Below are 4,918 nucleotides of genomic sequence, written 5' to 3'. Positions count from 1 at the left end.
CTGTTAGTGGCTACACTGAAAAAAATAACTCATTGGGTGAACTCAATTCAATTGTATCTCCAACTCAATTTAATAAAATCCCTGCAATATAATTTCTTCTCATTGGTCCAACTAATTTCTCTCACAAAAAGCTAAAATAACATTTTTACATTAACTAGTTGATTAGTTAAGTTGATTTACATAACACCAACTTATCTTTTTTAAAGGCAGCTAAAGTAAAATGTCTACATAGATGATGTGAAATAGATTTTTTTAGTCCAACACCAAATTATATAATTGGAAATTAATAAGGTAATATTGCTTTTCATCTGATCCCCGTTTTGACGCATGAGACAAACCTTTTTATTTTAAAATGCTCCGAAACTGGCATAGTAAAAACCAACCAACATTGAAAACTTTTTTGTTTGTTTTACATACAACAAATATCAAGAAACAAACTGATCAGGAAATAAAAGCAACACAATCCTGACAGTAATCCTGAATTCAACATCAATACAAATACATATATTTTTATACTTATAATATATTAACTTTTACTTGAATACACTTTTTTAATGCTAAACCTTTTGAAGTGCACTGGAAACAAATGGTAATCTTAACAGCTCTGTAGCAGAGTGACTTGCAGCATTAAGAGGCCAAGAAAACTACAGTGTTCTCCTAATATTCAACATGACATCCATACAGCCATAAAGAAGCCAATTTACAGAGTAATGTCTCCCCTTGGGTCCATGCATCTAGCAATATTGATCACAATTGTTCAGAAATAGCCATTCACCAGTTTGACTCTCATGCCCAGCTCTGTAGCTGGTGAAAAATAAATGCCTAGCAATCCCCCAGTCCCAAAAACAACAAGGCAATAAATTTGTAAAAAAACAGAATCCGGTTTTAACTCATTATAACTCATTAAAGCAGTAATTTAAATGTAGCTTCTAATCTGTAACAGAGTGACTGGCAGCATTAAGAGGTCATTCACAACCAAAGAAAACTACAGTAAAATCGTGTTTATGTCCATTTGGCCTGAGTTGAGAGTCATGAAGGTGACAAGGCAGCAGTACAAAAGTGGTGTAGAGCAGAGACAAAGTCACATAGATGGAAAGGGGAAGTTACGTGGACAAAATTTCCTTATGTGAACATACTTCTCCCAGCTTATGGAAATCCAGTCATTAAAAATGTCGGACCCAGGAAAACATCACTGAGGTCGCAGAACTTTGTCGGCTGTGTTTCCCGCTCATGCAAGCTTTATTTTCAGCTGCTGTATCTTTGCATTGAGCTTGTGCCCATTCAAATTCATTTCTGAATAAACTGGAAAGTGTACTTGAGGTTGTCTGGAAAGCTCAGATCAAAGCATTAATGAGCCCAAACAGCATGATGAACCCCATTATCACCCTTCCTAAGTTGTCCATGACTTTGATGCCTTCAATCACGATTCCCACGTCCTCTGGCTCCACATCTCCATCTCTTCGGATAGTGTATATCCCCATGATTGCGAGTGCAATGTCCCTCTCTGCACCCTCAGTGGCGGAGGCCTAAACAACCCAAATACAAAACACTTTTTAAGTACAACGCTGAACAACACAATAGAAAATTACAAACAAAAATATAAAGTAGAATTCTTACATGAACTGCAGTTTCATAGAAGGAAGTTCATCAGTTGTCGGGTCAAAATCTATGGAAGCCCATTTCAATGTGATGAAGAAAATAAAAATCCTGTATCTCATTATTATGGCTTAGTATCTGATAATAATGAGATACTAAGTCATAATGATGACACAGAGCCGCTGCCGGTGTGAACAACTGACAACCGTGACACGTTGTGCGGACGTTATCCGGCCGGTGTGTGGCTATATGAGCTCATAATTCCTATACATATGACACATTGTGGCTGCTAAAAATGCCCGTGGCTTTAGACTAAAGACTAGTGGTTATAGACCTGAGCAAGTCAGTAACTCACTTAAACCTTTAGTGAGTTACAGTCACTGTCACTCTGCAGCGAGGAAAAGGCGGACATTACTAGCTAGCTAGCCAGATTGCCTGCCAATTCCGATTTGACGAAAAAACAAAGCAAAAGTTGCCTGGATTATGTTTTGACGGCTGTTGCGCATATTTCGGTCAATATTACGGAATGCACATTATTTGACAGCTGGAAACATTAGAAACTACAACAAAATATATTGCTTCAGTTGGACTCAGAGATGAACTGAAACGATGTTGGTGATTGAAGGTAAAATGTCAAGGTCACGGTGACCTCATGTTCTTGTGAATGTGAAAAATCACAAACACCTTCAGGGAATTTTGTTACATCCAACACAAATATTCACTCCAAGGATGATTTGATTACAACTGAAAGTAGTTCAAGGTCATCGACTTCACAAAAAGCCTTTTTTGCCTCATTAATGTCACGTTTGTTGTATAACTGGACACAAATGCTGCCAAAGAAACAGAACAAAACAAGAAGTGCAGGGAAAAATACTTAATCAACAAATTAAATTGCTCACACTCAGAAGGCTGGTTAGAGAACTCAGGTGATCCAAGAGCTGAAACTCAAAACAGAGACACAGGAGCTGGACTGAACAGAACCAAAGTGAAGAGACGACCTGACACAGACAGAATAACTGAACCCAGGTGAAACACATGAGGTCAGGTGCACACAATCACAAGATTGAAGTGACCAACAATGACACATGGGGGGAACAGGAAGTGAAGGTCACAATAAAACAGGAAATGACACAATATGGCCATAACTAAACTGAGGTGAGGGACACACAAGGAAGTGGAAGATTAAAATACAGAGTACAAATCCAAAAACACAAATATACAAAAACAAAGACCAAACACAAGATCATAACTGAAATGAAAGGTCCAAAAAATGACTGCTATATAGTGAGCTCATCGGAAAAGAAAAAAAACCTTTCACACACTATTTGGCACATTTTTCCTGCATCAAAAAATGTACAACAATGTGAAGAATCCCACTGTAATTTTTAAATGTTTATTTTGCAGCTTTAATGTAAAAAAACATGTTGGATGATCATCTTTAAATTTGGAAATAAACTTGTGCACTTTGTGCTGTGATGCGCCGCTCTGCTTCTATTTACATTAAAACGTCTCTCCACCATGAGTGCACTGCATGATGGTATATATTGTTTGGTTAGTGACAATTGATTGTACACTACTTTTAATGATGCATTGTGGGAAACAATGAGTCCATTACATAGGGTCTAAAAAAATCTGTAAACATTTGGACACCACTAAAAAATGGCGAACTCAGCATATAGTGCACTATACAGTGATTAGTGAGGGATTTGGAACACAGCCATAGACTCACAGATGAACTGATTAGATTTCAGTTGGTGGTCGTTAACTTATAAAACATGTTTTGGCCTCTTGAACATGATATTTCAAGTCTGTGGTTCGATCATTTCCTCCAATTTTGAGCAGTTGTCACTTGAAGATGTTGAAGATGAACAGATTAGATTTCAGTGGTCAAAGGTCAGGGTGACCTCATATGAGTCCAGAAAAAAAAATGTATGCAGAAATAAACTGCCCAGGTTGAAGGCGGCAAACAACCACAGGGTGGAAGTTTATTTCTGAGTTGCTTGTTTTTGTGAATTGTCTGACAGTCCTGATCAAAGTGTCTTGTGGGCAACATGCAGCCTGGAGACCAGAGGTTCCTCGCTGTGTTGTGAATAAAAGATCCAAGTACTTCTTCACAAAGCTAGTACCACTGTAAACTTGTGTTTTCTTTCTCTCCTCGTTCTTGAAGTGAAGCTGCAGGACTCCTCTGGACCTGAATGACCCTGCTGTGAAAGCAGACATTCTGAAATCAGCAAGTTTCCAAAATCCACCCTGAAACACATTCATAGACCCAGGACAGATATAATACAGAGTTTGATGACATCAAATAACCCTGAGGGATCATCATTTATTGTTATTCTCTTTTCATATGATCTACATATGGGATGGAATTAGATGTTGTTTGCATCTTTGCCTTTTTGCATAAAGAAACAGAACACTGAGTATTGTCAGTAGAAGAGGAGGAGCTGGTGTTTGCACGAGAACTGGTTCACAACTTGTGTGAGTATTTGTCTTCACAACTGATTCAGCTGCATGTTTCCTAATGTAATGATACTGGGATTGATAAAATAATCTGGGATTTCATCTGAAACCCACCGCAAAAAAAACTAAGAAAACATGGTATTTTCATTTTTTAGTTTTAAATGAAAAACTAAAAATTGGGAAAATAACCGTTGTGATGGAAATTCATCTTGAGATTTGAAATAATGAAATTCTCAGACTGGAGTTGCCTTTGAGTCTTTATAATAGTAAGCTCTGCAGAGGTTACACAACAAGCACGGGTGCTCAAAATGGAACTGGCCGCAAGTTCACAAAAGCCAGAACTTATACAAAGAGGCGTTTCATTAAACATAATATGAAAAAAGACATGAAAGACATGAGATCATCATCTGTGTCTGTCCGTCCGCTGTAGCAGTTGGAAGAAAACATCACCAAATAAGGGCATGCACCCTGTTTATCAAGGTCATAGCAGTGAGACACTGCCAAATAAGGGTTCCATCCTGTCAGGTAGACAGTATCACAGCAGTGACACACCTGGTCAGTTGAATTTTCCACTACACCGTCTTTCGGTTTTTGTGGTCAGAATCAAATGCAAAATTACAAAAATCTCTTTTAAAAAATGTACTGCTTGTGGTTTTATGCAAATCCCTGTTTTATAGAAAATAGATTGGTAAGATTAAGTAGACAAAAAAATTGTAAATTAAGAAATGCATCAATAAATCTATGTATATGTGTTACGGGTCCCAGGATTGGTACCACAGCAACAAAGTATGTCTGTAAAATACAGCATGAATGCAGCAGCAATAAAGACACGGAGCATTCAGTTCATCATCCAGACTGCATC

General features: G+C 37.7%; 1 long non-coding RNA gene across 1 annotated transcript; it reads right to left on the bottom strand.

The window, feature by feature from the left end:
• Positions 1–562: 562 nt before the first annotated feature.
• LOC118102241 lies at positions 563–2,680 on the bottom strand. Its single transcript, XR_004694632.2, has 3 exons — positions 2,496–2,680; positions 1,618–1,666; positions 563–1,526 (listed from the first exon to the last, which is right to left on the bottom strand). It is a non-coding gene; the product is annotated as an uncharacterized LOC118102241 (long non-coding RNA).
• Positions 2,681–4,918: the final 2,238 nt, after the last annotated feature.

The sequence above is a fragment of the Hippoglossus stenolepis genome, chromosome 23 (assembly GCF_022539355.2).
Source record: "Hippoglossus stenolepis isolate QCI-W04-F060 chromosome 23, HSTE1.2, whole genome shotgun sequence".
Lineage (NCBI taxonomy): Eukaryota > Metazoa > Chordata > Actinopteri > Pleuronectiformes > Pleuronectidae > Hippoglossus > Hippoglossus stenolepis.
Note: the sequence above shows the minus strand (reverse complement) of the source record. Positions and strands in the feature narration are given on the sequence as shown.